Source organism: Schistocerca piceifrons, chromosome X, assembly GCF_021461385.2.
Source record: "Schistocerca piceifrons isolate TAMUIC-IGC-003096 chromosome X, iqSchPice1.1, whole genome shotgun sequence".
NCBI lineage: Eukaryota > Metazoa > Arthropoda > Insecta > Orthoptera > Acrididae > Schistocerca > Schistocerca piceifrons.
The window spans coordinates 883,410,043-883,428,530 of record NC_060149.1 but is presented as its reverse complement, the minus strand read 5'-3'; positions in this window follow the sequence as shown (position 1 = coordinate 883,428,530).

Sequence of the window (18,488 nt, the reverse complement as noted above, 5' to 3'; positions counted from 1 at the left end):
CTGCAACACATGTTAAATATAGTTACCAACTTTTTAGGAAAGCTGATCCAGTTGCTGTACAGACTTTTGTAAACCTTATCAAGGAACAAGAGTGGCAAGATGTTTATAGTGCTGATACAGTAGACGATAAATATAATGCTTTCCTCAAGACTTTTCTCGTGCTCTTTGAAAGTTGCTTTCCGTTAGAACGTTCAAAACAGGGTACTAGCACAAACAGGCAGCCTGGGTGGCTGACTAAAGGGCTAAGAATATCTTGTAGAACAAAGTGGCAATTATATCAAAACGTTAGAAACAGTCAAAATCTAAATGCAGCAGCCCATTACAAACAGTATTGTTAGGAAGGCAAAAAGAATGTGGTATGCAGATAGAATAGCTAAGTCTCAGGATAAAATTAAAACCATATGGTCAGTCGTAAAGGAAGTGGCTGGTCTGCAGAGACAGGTCGAGAATATAGAATCAGTGCTTAGTGGGGATGTCCGTGTTACTGATAAGTCGCATATATGTACAGTACTTAATAATCAGTTTCTGAATATAACAGGTGAACTAAATAGAAACCTAGTCCCAACAGGGAATCATATAGAGCTCTTAGAAAAAAGTGTTCCGAGGCTGTTACCTGAAATGCTCCTCCATGATACTGACAAGAGGGAGATTGAGTTAATAATTAAATCACTAAAGACCAAGAACTCTCACGGATATGACGGGGTATCTAGCAGAATACTGAAGTATTGTTCCACGTATGTTAGCTCAGTACTTAGCCATATCTGTAATTTTTCCTTTAGGAGTGGTCGGTTTCCTGACCGATTAAAGTACTCGGTAGTGAAGCCACTTTATAAAAAGGGAGACAGGGATAATGTTGACAATTATAGACCTATTTCTATGCCATCGGTGTTTGCTAAAGTTATCGAGAGGGTTGTATATACAAGGTTACTGCAGCATTTAAATTCACATAATTTGCTGTCAAATGTACAGTTTGGTTTTAGAAATGGCTTAACAACTGAAAATGGTATAGTCTCTTTTTTCTGTGAGGTTTTGGACGGATTAAATAAAAGGTTGCGAACGTTAGGTGTTTTCTTTGATTTAACGAAGGCTTTTGACTGTGTTGACCACAAAATATTACTGCAGAAATTGGAACATTATGGAGTAAGGGGAGTAGCTTACAATTGGTTCGCCTCCTACTTTAAGAACAGAAGGCAGAAGGTAATCCTCCGCAATATTGAGAGTAGTAATGATGTTCAGTCCCAATGGGGCACTGTTAAATGGGGCGTTCCCCAAGGGTCGGTGCTGGGGCCACTGCTGTTTCTTATTTATATAAATGATATGCCTTCTAGTATTACAGGTGATTCAAAAATATTTCTGTTTGCTGATGACACCACCTTGGTAGTGAAGGATCTTGTGTGTAATATTGAAACATTATCAAATAATGTAGTTCATGATATAAGTTCGTGGCTTGTGGAAAATAATTTGATGCTAAATCACAGTAAGACTCAGTTTTTACAGTTTCTAATTCACAATTCAACATGAACTGACATTTTAATCAGACAGAATGGGCATGTCATAAGCGAGACGGAACAGTTCAAGTTCCTAGGCGTACGGATAGATAGTAAGCTGTTGTGGAAAGCCCATGTTCAGGATCTTGTTCAGAAACTAAATGCCGCTTTATTTACCATTAGAACAGTATCTGAAATAAGTGACATTTCAACACGAAAAGTAGTATACTTCGCATATTTTCATACGCTTATGTCATATGGTATTATTTTTTGGGGTAATTCTTCTGATTCAAAAAGGGTATTTTTGGCTCAAAAACGGGCTGTTCGAGCTATGTATGGTGGAAGTTCGAAAACCTCTTGTCGACCCCTATTCAATAGTCTGGGAATTTTGACATTGCCCTCACAGTATGTATTTTCTTTAATGTCGTTTGTTGTTAGCAATATTAGCTTATTACCAAGAGTTAGCAGCTTTCACTCAGTTAATACTAGGCAGAAATCAAATCTGCATGTGGAATGCACTTCCTTGACTCTTGTGCAGAAAGGAGTGCAGTATTCTGCTGCATCCATTTTCAATAAGCTACCACAAGAGCTCAAAAATCTTAGCAGTAGCCCAAACATTTTTAAGTCTAAACTGAAGAGTTTCCTCATGGCTCACTCCTTCTATTCTGTCGAGGAGCTGCTGGAAGAGCTAAAAAATTAAGCAAATTCCAGTGTTACATTCTTGATTTTCTTTATTTAAACTAACGATTTGTCGCCTGAATATGTTTCTTATATTTCATTTTATCTGTTTCTACAGTCGTGTTATAATTTCATGTATTGACTCGTTCCATGACCATGGAGACTTCTCCTAAATGTGATCCCACGGAACAACAAATAAATAAATAAAAAAAATAAATAAAAATATACAGGGTACCCATAAAGTCCCGCTGTCATTTCAAAAACTCGTGACTTGCAAACTATTACAGACAGAGCTTCGTGGTTTGTTGTAAAACGTTTAGCAGCTCTCAAAGTTTTTTTCTGTTACGTCAGAATTTCAGTGTGTATGCTCCACCCGTCGTTCGTAGGACATTAAGGTGATTTCCGAGTCCTGCCCACGTACGGAGCAATACTGCAGCATCAACAGTTCTAACTGCGTCACTGATCCGTCCACGAACGGTAGCAATGTCGCTGATTGATGTTGTGTACACGCATTCCTTGACGTAACATAAAGAAGTCTAAACTTGTTGTCTAAACATAAAGAAGTCTAACTTAGTGACGCCGGGACAGAGAGGGAACCACGTGATGGGGCCATTACGACCCAACCACCTCTCAGGAAATGTGTCATTCAGCACACGTCCAAACTCCAATGTGAGGATGCACCACCGTGCATCGAGACGGTGGACGGCTGCAGCTCTTCAGTCTGTGGTAGCAGCATGTCAAGGTAAACATTTCCCTTTATGGCGTTCTCTGTGAAGAAAACTGGCCACATCACCGTATCGTGGATTAGGCCACGTCAAATATTAAGCTTCGGGCTATCACGGAAGAGTTCGTGTATGTTGTGTGGGTTCTCAGAACCCCATGTCCAGGAATGTTGCTTTATCGGAAAAAAGGCACCTTTTCAGGTAGTCATTGTCAGCATCTATGGAGATCCTCATAGAACACACGAATGCATACCTCAGAAGACGAACGTTTGGCTGTAATGCTTGGACCATATGCACTTTTTACGTAAAAAGGCGTAACCGCTTCTGTAACTCTTTATGGACAGTTGATCTTGCTTGCTGCTGTTTGAATTCTGGGAGCTCTGTTGAAATGCAGTTTGCACTCTGTTAACACGGGGGGACGTCCACTTCGACGAAGTTCCTTGACTCTGTCTATCTCCTTGAAGTTTTTGAACCACCTCATAATGGTTGTTTTTGTCGACGGTGCCTTACCATACTGGCGTCGATAATTCCGATGTCACAGCTTTGGATTCTGCATACCAAATGACATATTGTTCTTTTTCCTGGTGTGTTGCCACTTTGATGCACTACAATCAAATCTACAAAAATCGAAAAAGAAAACTCTGTGAAAGCTGCTTAACGGTTTACAGTGAACTACGATTACCTGTATCTAATAGTTTCCAAGTTACGATTTTTTGAAATGATGATTGGACTTCGTGGACAGCCTGTACGTGAGAGGCGGCTGTATCATAGTGACGGGAAAAATCGACCAGTTAAAAACGATACCGGTATTTAAGTTCTGAATAACCGGTACTTTTCGGTATGTTTTTGTTCTCGATTGCAACAAGTACTTTTACTTTTTTTAATGACTAAGTATAAAACTTGTATATCAGATTGCCATAGCAATGATGCCAAAGTGTTTGGTTTTGAAATAAAACTTTTTTAAAAAACGAGTTTGGCAGGAAGTTCGGACGAAAGAAGTCATCTTACAGATCGACACATTATACAGCGAGTATTTATGTACATATTCGACAGTTAGTATTGGCCAATGGATTAATTCATTATTGAAATTTTAACTATTGTGATGTAATTGTTCCTGCTGAATGTTATATTTTGCCTAGTATGTAAATCGTTCATTGGAATTTTTTTGAAAAAGCGTTTTTGATTTTGCTAGCTAAAAATCAATTGTGGCCAAATTCCGCTGAAACGTAAAGATAAATATTTAACCAAAAACCGATTTTTCGTTCGAAATGATTAAAGAGAAAGAACGCTACAAATACCATACTGCCATTTTTATGAAATGTTAAAAGAAAAAGGAAGTTACGACAACAGTAATAAATTCGTTTACAGTTGTTAATAACAGAAAGTAGCCCACCTGCTGCCAGTGTCTACATATTACGCCTCTATCTGCTTGTAGCCCTTGGTAACGTACATCAAAACATGAAAAACAGAGTTCTTCAGCCTCAGTTTTCACCTTTTATCACAGACTATTTGCAATACCCAAACAACGGTATGATCCTCGATTACAACATGATTTTTGAACAGAAATTCAAAAAATTAAAATCTATAGGAGAATACTGGTGAAATTTTTCTAGTATTCGAACCCTCATTGCTTTTCGAGAAAAGCAGCGAACGGTGGACGGTCCAAGGTTTCTTTTATTTACCTATTTCATCTAATATTCTGATTCTATGTAACTTGAAACGTATAACGTAAAAGTCTCTGGGAGTCTTAGAATGTTACAGTTTTGTTCGATGTCTACGTTTATTGCTGAAAAAAAAATAGCAATAAAAAACCGAAAATAAGTTATTTCAGAAACCGGTTATTCTGAGCGGTTTCGACCCTCAGGTGAAATTGGAGATGGAAAAAACAGGTGCAATCGACAACCGGTTGTTTCAGCGATAAACCCCGTCCCCTCTGTATTGCTGCTCAGGTTTTCTTTTTCCCTTGCAGTGCCTTACTGACTTTGTTCAATGTCCTATATCGTCTGTTGCACATAATTGTGTTAAGATTTCCACTCTGTAAATAGATTTTAATATGTGGACCTTCTATATAAAAGCAATAAAACGGATGCTTTAGTAAATTAATTCATTAGGCAGCTGCGAGAAGAAACTGGGATTATACTCATGTGAAGACCAGACCAAATTACATGGTCCGGAAAAAATGTTTGTATCTTGCAATAACAGATATGTCTTCAGGCACACGTGTGAACGCTACGCCCTGGGTGACCTTTAACCATTCCGACAGAAAGCAATATACTTCTTTCCCACTTCCACGCAGTCTGTGCAGTCATAAAAGCCGACTGCAGGGAACGACCTGTCCTTGCCAGAGACAGAAACGAGAACAATTACAACTCTGATATCTATACTCGCACGGAACACTGAACGACAGGTTCCACATCGGCCCCTATGTATTACCTGTAGACTTTTAAGTTTCAAAGCGAATATGGAGTTTATGAGCATGCAGACTTAACAAGCGAAAACAGCCGTTAGAGACAAAACAGTCTTCTAACCCAATAAAGCAGTGAGAAAATTTATTTTTAACAATGAAAATAACTTTCTGCAATTTTCAAAAGTGAAGAAGTCAACAGACTGCTCATAAACAGTTCCCAGTGCCTACACTAAATCCAAAATGTCATAAAAATGAAACATTTGTTACAGCAATATAAGGGATCTCGAATTCAGCTTAATTTTCCAAATCACTCTAGTTCGGAAGTGCACCGTTGTGGATCTACAGCCAAGAAATGACAGCCAATCTGAGACGACCGCGCGTAACTTCGAACATTTGATTTAATTAACATGATTTGAGAATGAAAGTGTTTAAAATTTCATGTCTGTTTTCTTAAGAAGTTCCTACTTACTGATCTACTAACGGCTGGAATGAAAAAGTTCTTTCATGACCTCTGTATATTAGAAATAATTAACACATGTGACCTTTACATTTCATTATTAACAACACTTATTTCCGCAGTGCAGCTTGTTATATTAACAAATTAATGGCGTTACGTAATTTTTTTGCGTTGTTGATTTAATAGTCAGGCCTTACTCTGTGAACGTCACAGAATTTCCTTGGATTTGACTGTTCGGCTGCAACCATTACCTTCATCTAATTTAATTAGAAACTGCGTTCTCTAGCGCGATAAGCATTAGCAGGAGCAAATTAGTTTAAACGCGCACACTTCCCTACTCTCGTCGCTGATTAGCTGTCGTTTTATGCCCATAGCTCCAAAACAGTGAATTTTCGACCTGTGGCTATTTTGAAAATTTGGCTCGACGCCTCTAGCCTGTTCCGACGTTATTGTAAGGTTCTTCCTCTGCTTGTATACCATTCATATGTGATTTCAGTTCCAGTTTCATAACACATTTAAATGTTTGTTACCTCTCTGAGGGTCTTTTGCTTTTGAAGGTGGTCTTTCTTTTTTAGTCATCGGTCGTCTCGCTGGTTTGATGCAGCCCGCCTTAAATCCCTGTCTTGTCCCAACTTCTTCATCTCAGAGCGGTCCTTACACCCTTAGATCTAAGTTATTAGTTTACACTACTGGCCATTAAAATTGCTACACCAAGAAGAAATGCAGATGATAAACAGGTATTCATTGGACAAATATATTATACTAGAACTGACATGTGATTACACTTTCACGCAATTTGTGTGCATAGATCCTGAGAAATCAGTACCCAGAACAACCACCTCTGGCCGTAATAACGGCCTTGATACGCCTGGGCATTGAGTCAAACAGAGTTTGGATGGTGTGTACAGGTACAGCTGGCCATGCAGCTTCAACACGATACCACAGTTCATCAAGAGTAGTGACTGGCGTATTGTGACGAGCCAGTTGCTCGGCCACCATTGACCAGACGTTTTCAATTGGTGAGAGATCTGGGGAATGTGCTGGTCAGTGCAGCAGTCGAACATTTTCTGTATCCAGAAAGACCCATACAGGACCTGCAACATGCGGTCGTGCATCATCCTGCTGAAATGTTGGGTTTCACAGGGATCGAATGAAGGGTAGAGCCACGGGTCGTAACACATCTGAAATGTAACGTCCACTGTTCAAAGTGCCGTCAATGCCAACAAGAGGTGACCGAGGCGAGTAACCAATGGCACCCCATACCATCACGCCGGGTGATACGCCAGTATGGCGATGACGAATACACGCTTCCAATGTGCGTTCACCGCGATGTCGCCAAACACGGATGCGACCATCATGATGCTGTAAACAGAACCTGGATTCAGCCGAGAAAATGACGTTTTTACATTCGTCCACCCAGGTTCGTCGTTGAGTACACCATCGCAGGCGCTCCTGTCTGTGGTGCTGCGTCAAGGGTAACCGCAGCCACGGTCTCCGAGCTGATAGTCCATGCTGCTGCAAACGTTGTCGAACTGTTCGTGCAGATGGTTGTTGTCTTGCAAACGTCCCCATCTGTTGACTCAGGGATCGAGACGTGGCTGCACGATCCGTTACAGTCATGTTGATAAGATGCCTGTCATCTCAACTGCTAGTGATACGAGGCCGTTGGGATCCAGCACGGCGTTCCGTATTAGCCTCCTGAACCCACCGATTCCATATTCTGCTAACAGTCATTGGATCTCGACCAACGCGAGCAGCAATGTCGCGATACGATAAACCGCAATCACGATAGGCTACAATCCGACCTCTATCAAAGTCGGAAACGTGGTGGTACTCGTTTCTCCTCCTTACACGAGGCATCACAACAACGTTTCACCAGGCAACGCCGGTCAGCTGCTTTTTGTGTATGAGAAATCGGTTTGAAACCTTCCTCATGTCAGCACGTTGTAGGTGTCGCCACTGGCGCCAACCTTGTGTGAATGCTCTGAAAAGCTAATCATTTGCATATAACAGCATCTTCTTCCTGTTGGTTAAATTTCGCGTCTGTAGCACGTCATCTTCGTGGTGTAGCAATTTTAACTGCCAGTAGTGTATGTATTCCAGTCTCTATGATATTCTAATACCCTTACCATTTACAGCTCGTTCAAGTACCGTGGTAGTTATTCCGAGATGTCTTAGCACACATGTCCTAGTGTCTCGCCCCTTCTTCTAGAAAGTGTTTTGCACATATTTCTTTCGTCACATATTCTGTGAAGAATCTCTTAATTCCTTATCTTATCACTTCACCTTATTTTCAACAGCTTCGTATAGCGCAACACCTCAAACACTTCGATTCTCTTCTTTTCCAGTTTTCCCACAGTCCACGATTCACTATCATACAATGCAGCAATCCAAACACAGATTCTCAGATGCTCCATACGTCGCGTAAAGGGTAGCTCCCATTTGCCTTGTGGCTGTGATGCATCAAGGAGGTGGACATTAAGCCATCCGCGCCCTTTCTTTGACTTCTGCTCGAAACGAATATTTCCTCCTACACTCCGTGCAAGCCCTTCCAAAACTGCCACGGAAAGATGTGTACGCTGAAAATGTTCCTGCATGTCTACATTTGCAGTCTACAAACCTCTGTATTGTATGCGGCGGGTGCACAGGAAGCCATAGTTATTTTCCCCTTTTCCTGTTACATTTACGGTAGTATTTCGGATGAAGATTGTCGCTTCCACTCTATGTAAAACCTAACCACTTCAGATTTGCACTCTTTACCATTATGCACGATGCACGTTGGGATGCTGGAGGAACAAACAATTTCCTAACTCTATTGGCACTTGGGATCACGGAATTACACAACCCCTGCACCGTCAGCCAGTGGAGTTTGTTAAGTATTTCTGCGATGTCCTCTCCACAACGAAACGTGCCTGTACCGAATCGCGCAGCTTCCCTTTGAGTAAATTACACTTCGCCGGCCGCGGTGACCGAGCGGTTCTAGGCGCCTCAGTCCGAAACCGCCCGACTGCTACGGTCACAGGTTCGAATCCTGCCTCGGGCATGGATGTGTGTGATGTCCTTAGGTTAGTTAGGTTTAAGTAGTTCTAAGTTTTAGGGGACTGATGACCTCAAATGTGAAGTCCCATAGTGCTCAGAGCCATTTTTTCAAATTAAACTTCCTTAAAATTGTTCTGATAAATCTCAGTGTGACATCTGCTTTCGACACAGCTAGGTTCAAGTGACTAGTCCACCTAAATACTCCTTTATACACCGTGTGATCAAAAGTAACCTGAGACCTGTTATCGGACATTAAAAATGGAGTGTGTCCACCTTTCATCTTCACGACAGTTTGAAGTCTGCTGGGGACATTTTCAGTGAAGTATCTCAAAATCTGTGGAGGAATGGCAGCCAATTCTTCCTCAGCCAGAGAAGGTAGTGTTGGACGTTGGATCTGGAGGGAAGTCGACGTTCTAGCGCAGCCCCAGAGTGATACATGGGGTTTAGATCGGAAGTCTGGGTAGATCATTTCATTTCAGGAATCTTACTGTCCACAAACGTTTGCCTCATAGATGCTTCTTTATGTCAGGGTGCGTTGCCACACAAGTGCAAAAATCATCGTCCCTGAATTGTTCGTATGCTGTAAAAACTGTTCATATCTTCCCTCATGTTGAGCAATCAGGGGCCTACACTCTAACCACAAAGAACTCCCCCATTCCGTAACACCGTCAGCTCCGTAATTCTCTGCTGGCACTACACATGATGGCAGGTAATGTTCTCCAGGCATTTACCAACTACAAGCTCTTTCATCGAACTGCCACAGGGAATAGCACGATTCATCACTCCAAATCACTCGTTTCCAGTCATCCACTGTCCAGTAGCGTCGCCTTTTATACCACTTCGAGCGACGCTTAGCATGGGTTAAATATTGATATTGTAAAATGTGCAGGAAGCAAAAGTGTATTGTTTGTTACAAAAAATAATGTCGAGAATCTATGCTACAGTCGTTGTACCGCTTTGATCCCAACTTCTGAGCATATACATAGGCGTTTCGGTCCCTATATCAATGCAACCAGTGTGTATCCGTTTTTATCTTTCCTCGTTTTGATCGCAGGAATGTCGGACGCCCTATACATTTACCGTTCATTGTCTCCATGTACGTCTCTACGTATGTCTCTAACGTAGAGTTGGAATGAAGAAACAATTTAATTGCTTGTGGATATTCATCGATTCGACTTTAAGTGGTCACTAGGTCTGGAGGGATCCGAGATTAGATAATCCAGAAACGGATCAAAGCGTCCTGCTTCCCGTAATTTTCCTGCCTCGACTCCGCAGTGAACGTAGCTGCTTCCCGAATGAGCAGCGGCAGTTTAATAACCTCGCTGAAGGTTAACTGAGGCGTGGCAGCCACAGCTCGATGCTTGTTTGGATTTGAGTAAGAAATGTACGATCTCTGCTCCAGGAGAGAGAAAAAACCATAAGCAAGTATCATTTATCTCAACGCTTATTGTGCTATATTTGTAACGAATCGGTGATATTAACAGTGTTACATGAGTTAGTCAAAATTAAGCAGTAGAAACAATGTTGAATACATCTACATTTGCGATTAAAGGTATACACTTCAAACCACTGTACACACCGTCTTCTTTTAGCCTTAGTCAACAGTTACTGAGAACTTTTTTATCTCCAACTGTCTGTTTTTTCTCGGTTGCTACGCTATCGTAGAATTTCGACCTTAGGCCGTTTTCGTGTATGTAAATACAATTTGTTTACAGTATCATCATCAACATCTGCGATGATAAATGTTGCCATGCTAGTCTTTCGCAGAGACTGTGTCTATGGTCTTCTGTTTGCTGACATCAAATATGTAATTAAAAGTGCCATATGACATCTGCACTCAAAAATAAAAGACATAATTTATATACAACACCTGTAAGAGACCAACATAGCAACATTTGCCATTGCAGATGTTGTTGATCATATTGCCAACTAAAGTAATTACGTACTTGAAAGTGGCATATGGCCCAAACTGAAAAACAATATAAAAATAAACTAAAAACCACTAAACATAGTTTTGCAATGGGTATTGCTAAGCTATATTAACCACACTTTGTACAATTCGACTTGCATATGGAGAGAAGGAGAAATGACTGTTTAGAGGATACTACGTTAAAACTTTAATTACCGTTCTTTCTTCTTAATTACCGTTTGTCATATCAAACCAATGAAAATGGCCTAAGGATTCATGCTTTCATAACTACCAAATGGTGTCTTATCTAAAGAATGGTTTTAGATGAGGATGTGTTAGTTAATTCTCGTAACATTTCATTTGCACGAGTGGTCAACATTTTGAAAGAGATAATATCAGTGGGATTCAGCACAGTAACGTAACATTTTGTCGATAGACAACAACCAGGCAGTACTTAAGTGTTGAAATGTGTATGGCAAGATAATGGAGAATTGTACCTGTGTATACCGATCGAGGTGGCGCAGCAATAAGCAATTCGACTCGCATTCGAAAGGATGGCGGTTCAGACCATTGTGTGGCCATCCAAATTTAGGTTTACCTTAGCTTACCTAATTCACTTACGGCGACAGATTTCCTTTCCTGTCCTTCCTAAATCTGAGATTGGGCTCCGCCTCTAATGACTTCGTCGTCGACGAGACGTTAAACCCTAATCTTCCTTGGTACTGTAGGCAGTAGCTTTATACGAATTTCTAGTATACAATGAAATTGGAGGTTCAATAACGATGATAGCTACTACGGTCACGTAACGTGGTAAGAAAAATATTAATCACTAACTCTTCTCAACAACAAATTCTGTTTGCTATACAGTAAGAATGTTGCAATATTAGATGTAATACACACTGAAGCGCCAAAGAAACTGGTATAGGCATGTGCATTGAAATACTGAGATACGTAAACGCAGAATACGGCTCTCCGGTCGGCGACGCATATATAAGACAAGAAGTGTCAGGCGCAGTTGTTAAACTATGAGATCAAATGTATCCGCACACCCCCAAAAACATTTGTTTTTAATATTAGGTGTATTGTGCTGCCGCCTACTGCCAGGTACTCCATATCAGCGACCTCAGTAGTCATTAGACATCTTCAGAGAGCAGAATGGGGCGCTCCGCGTAACTCACGGACTTCGAACGTGGTAAGGTGACTGGGTGTCACTTGTGTCTTACGTCTGTATGCGAGATTTCCACACTCCTAAACATCCCTAGGTCAATTGTTTCCGATGTGATAGTGAAGTGGAAACGTGAAGGGACACGTACAGCACCAAAGCGTACAGGCCGACGGCGTCTGTTGACTGACAGAGACCGCCGACAGTTGAAGAGGCTCGTAATGTGTAATAGGAAGACATCAATACAGACCATCACACAGGAATTCCAAACTGCATCAGGATCCACTGCAAGTACTACGGCAGTTAGGCGGGAGGTACGGAAACTTGGATTTCATAGTCGAGCGACTGCTCATAACTCATACATCACGCCAGTAAATGCCAACGACGCCTCGCTTGGTGTAATGAGCGTAAAAGTTGGACGATTTAACAGTGGAAAAACGTTGTGTGGAGTGACGAATCACAGTACACAATGTGCAGGGTGTAGGTGTGGCGAATGCCCGGTGAACGTCATCTGCCAGCGTGTGTAGTGCCAACAGTAAAATTCGGAGGCGGTGGTGTTATGGTGTGATCGTGTTTTTCATGGAAGGGGCTTGCACCCCTTGTTGTTTTGCGTCGCACTATCACAGAACAGGTTTACATTGATGTTTTAAGCAACTTCTTGCTTCCCACTGTTGAAGAGAAATTCGGGGGTGGCGATTACATCTTTCAACACGATAGAGAACCTGTTCATAATGCACAGTCTGTAGTTACACGACAATAAAATCCCTGTAATGGACTGGCCTGCACAGAGTCCTGAACTGAATCCTATAGAACAACTTTGGGATGTTTTGGAACGCCGACTTCATGCCAGGCCTCACCGACCGACATCGATACCTCTCCTCAGTACAGCACTCCGTGAAGAATGGGCTGCCATTCCACAAGAAACCTTCCACCACCTGACTGAACGTATGCCTGCGAGAGTAGAAGCTGTCACCAAGGCTAAGGGTGGGCCAAGACCAGGAATTCCAGCATTACCGATGGAGAGCGGCACTGATTTTTATGTCATTTTCAGCCAGGTGTCCGGATACTTTTGATCACATAGTGTATATCAGGTACTGCTGCTACAAGGGCAGGTTATCAAGATTTAACCGAATTTCAACGTAGCAATACAGTCGGCGCACGAGCGATGGGACTCAGTATCTCAGAGGTAGCGATGAAGTGGGGATTTTCCCGTACGAGCATTTCACGAGTGTACCGTGAATATCAGGAATCCGGTAAAACACCAAATCTCCGACATCACTGCGGCCGGAAAAAGATCCTGCAAGAACGGGACCGACGACGACTGAAGAGAATCGCTCAACGTGACAAGCGTGCAATCCTTCCGCAATTTACTGCAGATTTCAGTGCTGGACTATCAACAAGAGTCAGCGTGCGAACCCTTCAACGAAACATCTTCGATATGGGCTTTCGGAGCGGAAGGCCCACTCGTGTATCCTTGATGAATGCACGACATAAAACTTTACACCTCGCCTGGGCCTGTCAACACCGACATTGGACTGTTCGTGCCTGGAAACATGTTGCCTTGTCGGAGGAGTCTCGTTTCAAATTGTATCGAGCGGATGGACGTCCTGCAGGAGTCATGGTGTCAGTTCCCTCCAGCACTGTTTTAGACATTAGTCGAGCGAATGCCACGTCTTGTTGCGGCATTTCTGCGTCCTCGCGGGGGCCTTACACGATATTAAGCAGGTGTACCAGTTTCTTTGGCTATTCAGTGTATATACATATAAGTTTTCCATATATTTAAAAAATGTATTGTCAGTTTCCATCCGTATGTTCATTAGAGTACCGTGTAACAATCTGAAGTAAATCGCTCAATAACTTTTCAAGGTCCTTGGTAACAGCGTTTACGCTTATCGTATTAGTACTGAATCACCTAAAACTTGCATCGCAGAAATTGCGGAAATGGAAAGCGCTATTGATGTGCGGATGTGCGGTTTTAACGGAATGCATTGATACTCTGGGGCTCGTGATTTATATAGATTGTAATAATACTTAGAAAGCTTTGCTCTGTCGCGACGTTCAATCACATCATAGATATATTCTATCGGATTCAGATCTGGGGAGCTGGGGGCCAGCACGTCAACTGGAACTTGCCATTGTGTTCCTTGTGCCACTGCATCACTCTCCAACATTGTGACACGGCGCATTATCTTGTTGAAAAACACTACTGCCCTAGGGAAACAGGATCGTCATGAATGGATGTACGTGGTCTGCTACCAGTGTACGATACTCCTTGGATGTCATGGTGCCTTCCACGAGCTCCACTGGACATAGAGATACCCAAATGAATGTTCCCCAAACCATAGTGAAGTCGCCGCCAGATTGTCTCCGTCCCGCAGCACAGGTGTCATGGTGCTGTTCCCCTGGAGACGACGGATTCGCGACCCTCCGTTAGCATGATGGAGAAGGTATCGCGATTCAACCGACCATGTGACGCTCTGCACCTGCGCCAATGTCCAGTGCCGATGGTCACGTGCCATTTCAGTCGTAGTTGCCGATGTCGTGGTGTTAGCATTGGCACACGCAGGGGTCGTCGGCTGCTGAGGTGCATCGTTGGGAGTGTTCGGTGCACTGTATCTTCAGACACGGTACTCTGCCCAGCGTTAAAATCTGATGTTAGTTCAGCCACAGTTCACCTCCTGTCCTGTTTTACCAGTCTGCTCAGCCTACGACGTCCGCCATCTGTAATGAGGGGTGGCCGCCCAACCCCACGTTGTCTGGACGTGGTTTAACCTCGGTTTCGTCTCGTGTTGAAGACACTCACCAGAGCACTACTCGAACACCCGACAAGTCGTGCAGTTTCCGAAACGCTCGTGCCAAGTTTCAGCGCCATCACAATGTGCCCTCTGTCAAACTCAGATAGATTGCACCTTCCCCATTCTAGACACGGACAACTGATGCTACATGGACCGTGTGTGTGTCTGACTAGCAGTCATTTCTCGCCAGGTAACGCTGCTATCGACTGGACGGGTTTATATTGATAGTAGGTCTGTTGTCATAACGTTTTGGCTGGTGCTGTTGAGAAGAAAGACACTCTATTGCCCTATATATTCTGTGATCCCAAGCTCAACGGTTACGTGATCTTTCCGACCAAGTTGTTTCCGACCCTTTTATATTTGTCGTAGGTACCCTGATCCTTTCGAATAAGGAGTTTTGCATTGTGGGTTTTCCGACCAAGACCTCCCAAACTACTGACTTACACCAGTCGTTCACCAGTAGCGGATGTGTTCTCGCCGATAGTGAGGCAATGCCCTTGTTGACAATCTTCGTTCTCGTACGGTGTCGTAGGCGTAAGCTACCACTTACGTCTTATGCTCCGTGAATAATGCAAATAATCACAAGTCCGACAGGGAAACCGTGGCTTCTTAAGGATGTTCATCGCTACTGGGTGCATAGAAATTGTGATGAGGGTATGAGCTGGTTGTACGTGAATTCCAAACGGAGTAAGTTCCGAGGCCATTTAAAAATTTCAAATGACAGAATCTTGGCTTACCAGCAACTTCCTTGCCCACCTGGAGAGGCAGATGTGCAGATTAAAAAACCAATGCATAACTGCAGGAAAAGAGTTTACGAGAAAAAAACAGCTCCTGTTTTTCAAATTTTTAAAGAAGAATATTTTAGAGAGAAATGTTTCGTCGCAAATATGCCAAAATATGAGAACTCCAAGACTGCACTCTGTAAAACAAGAAGGGATACTATTGGGATGACTCAGAACCTTGGTGCTAGTTTGGATTTACGGCTAAACGAAGAGATTTTGAAATCAACTGAAGGTAATAATCTTATGAGAATTGACAATGGGTCTGTTCCTGACAAGAGAGCCCATACGATAGGTTGTAGTGAAGGGGGGGGGGGGGGGGAGGCAAGCGAGCCAAACCAGGGGGTATGAAGTATTTTTAATATGTTGGAAGACGAAATATGACATGTAAGTAGCCATAATAAAGTTCCAGTTCCATCTCCGTTAAAAACATGGATAGTACCAACTTTTAAATCAGTTTTTTTTAAGAAAAACACCTGACTACACTATATTTTTTCTTTTCCCTGAGAGCTGAGAGCTTTGGCGTGGAACTGCGCACCCTCCTCCCCCGCCCGCCCCTCTTTGTCCACGGGTACGGGTGCCCTTGGGTCCTAACAAAAGAATCCTGGCGTTCTGTTATGAAGAAGCGGAGAAAATCCTTTGTGAGAATGGAACTGTTCTTATGGACAGGACATTTGGCACTGTTCGAAGCAATTCGAACAACTGTACACCACATATATTAACATCGAAAGCATAGAAGAAAAGACGGAAGCATTTCCCATTTTATTTGCTTTGGTTCCAGACAAAAGACAAAATATATCCGAAAGACATTCTTCTGGGTTAAAAAAATAAGGTGCCTGGGTGGTCACTGAAAACTGCAGTGTTAGACTTTCAAATGGCTACAATTAAAGCTATGAAAACAGAAACATCTCTTCCCTGTTGCGGTTTTCACTTCAACCAATGTCTTTAGAAGAAAATACGAGAACTGAGATTAACAGAGGAATACAGGGATAGAGAAGGGATCTGATTGTTTTGCCATATGTGTGCTACAGTGGCGCATCTACCACCAAACAGCTGCGGTAATAATGGAGGAAATCGTCCGTAGAGATACGGTCATGAAATTCGCAAACTATAAGCTCAAACAAGAGATGGAAAAGCTTAGTATACATATTCAATTGTGGAATGTTCTTAACCAGCGGCACAGGAGCACAATGCCACGGCCTTGCCACAATGGTAACACCGGTTCCCGTTAGATGACCAAAGTTAAGCGCTGTCTAACTTGGCTAGCAATTGTATTGGCGACTATCCGGGCAGCCGAGCGCTGTTGGCAAGTGGGGTGCACTCAGCCCTTGTGAAGCAAATTGAGGACCTGCTTGACTGAGAACTAGCGGCTCCGGTCACGAAAACTAACAAGGACCGGGAGAGAGGTGTGCTGACCACATGCCCTCCGTATCCGCCGCATCCAGTGACACCTATCCGTGAGGATGACACGGCGGTCGGTCGGTGCCGTTGGGCCTTCCGAGGCCTTTTCGGATGGAGAGTACAGGACCACGAATGCTATCGAAGGCCGGCATAGAAAACTAACCTCCTCGATCAACCAAACACATTCGAATGTATACTTTCCGATAAGCTGAAAGAAGAAGCAGTAAATGCTATAATTGAAATTAAAAATGATTTAGTTAGCCTTCTCCTTCATAAAAGAAGAAAGAGATACATGAATCTTGATAAAATGTTAAAAGATATTAGAAGAATATATAACGACACAGGCTATTTAAGAGGATGTTTAGATCTCTGGCTTTCTTTCAATAAATTAAGTGAGAAATTAAAGGTCATAAAATGAGGCAAGAAATTCAATCATTTGCTGCATTAACGTTGTAGAAAGGAAACAAAGTAAAAATAAAACAAAGAAAATACAGAAGTAAAAATATAAAAATAAAAAATATTTAAACATGCCTTTGTACTATGTGCATATACAGTGCTACGTCTGGATAAAATGTGAAGGGGTGCTCTTATTACAAAACGGTAGGCAGAGCCTCTCCCACTGTTGCGGCTGGAACCGCGCAACCGCTGCGGTCGGAGGTTCGACCTGCCTCGGGCATGGATGTGTGTGATGTCCTTAGGTTAGTTAGGTTTAAGTAGTTCTAAGTTCTAGGGGACTGATGACCTCAGAAGTTAAGTCCCATAGTGCTCAGAGCCATTTGAACCATTTGAACTGTTGCGGCTTCCTTTGGAGGTCGGGAAATCTACTGCTTAAATATTTGTGGTCGGAAACACCATGTTGACGTCACGGGTCGCAAAGCCCAAGGTTGAAAAGCCCACGACACAAGCTCGACTCCAGTCCGCCACCAAAAACAGAAGGTGAACCTTTAATAAGGCCGGCCATTTGTGCTGGCGAAACGTCAGAAAAAAGGCATTAAACAAACGTGAGCCGAAGATGTCGAATCGAAAGCTACCGTGCAATACGTAGTATCCAATGACTACATTATCAGTGAGTCACAGTTGCAATCAGTCAACTCATATAAATACCTTACTGCAACAGTCTGTAAACGTATGAAATGGAATCATCCCGTAAGTTCAGTCGTACGTAAAGCAAGTGGCAAACTCCAGGATCCTGGGAAAATGCAATCAGTCTACAAGGCACCTGAGCCGCCCATCCTAGAATATTGCCCAAGTGTGACTGTCCCATACCAAATAGGACTAGCAAGGGATACTGAACATATGAAGAGAAGGACAGTGCAAACGGTCGCATGTTTGGTTGGCCGATGGGAGAGTCGCCGAAATGCTGATGAACCCAAACCGGCATACACTTGAAGATAGCCGCCAACCATTCTGCGAAAGCCAAATTAAAAACTCCCAAAATCACTTCAGGCCACTGCCGGGATGGCTCCTTCGAAAGGGCAAGGCCGACTTCCTTCCCCACCCTTCCCTAACCCAATAGGAGCGATGACCTTGCTGTTTTGTCCCCAGCCTCGAATCAACCAACCAATCAAATTAAAAAATTGCAAGAAACAGTTGCCAATGAGGAATCTAGGAATACATCGCAGTCCCATACGTATGCCCCCCGTAGGGACCGC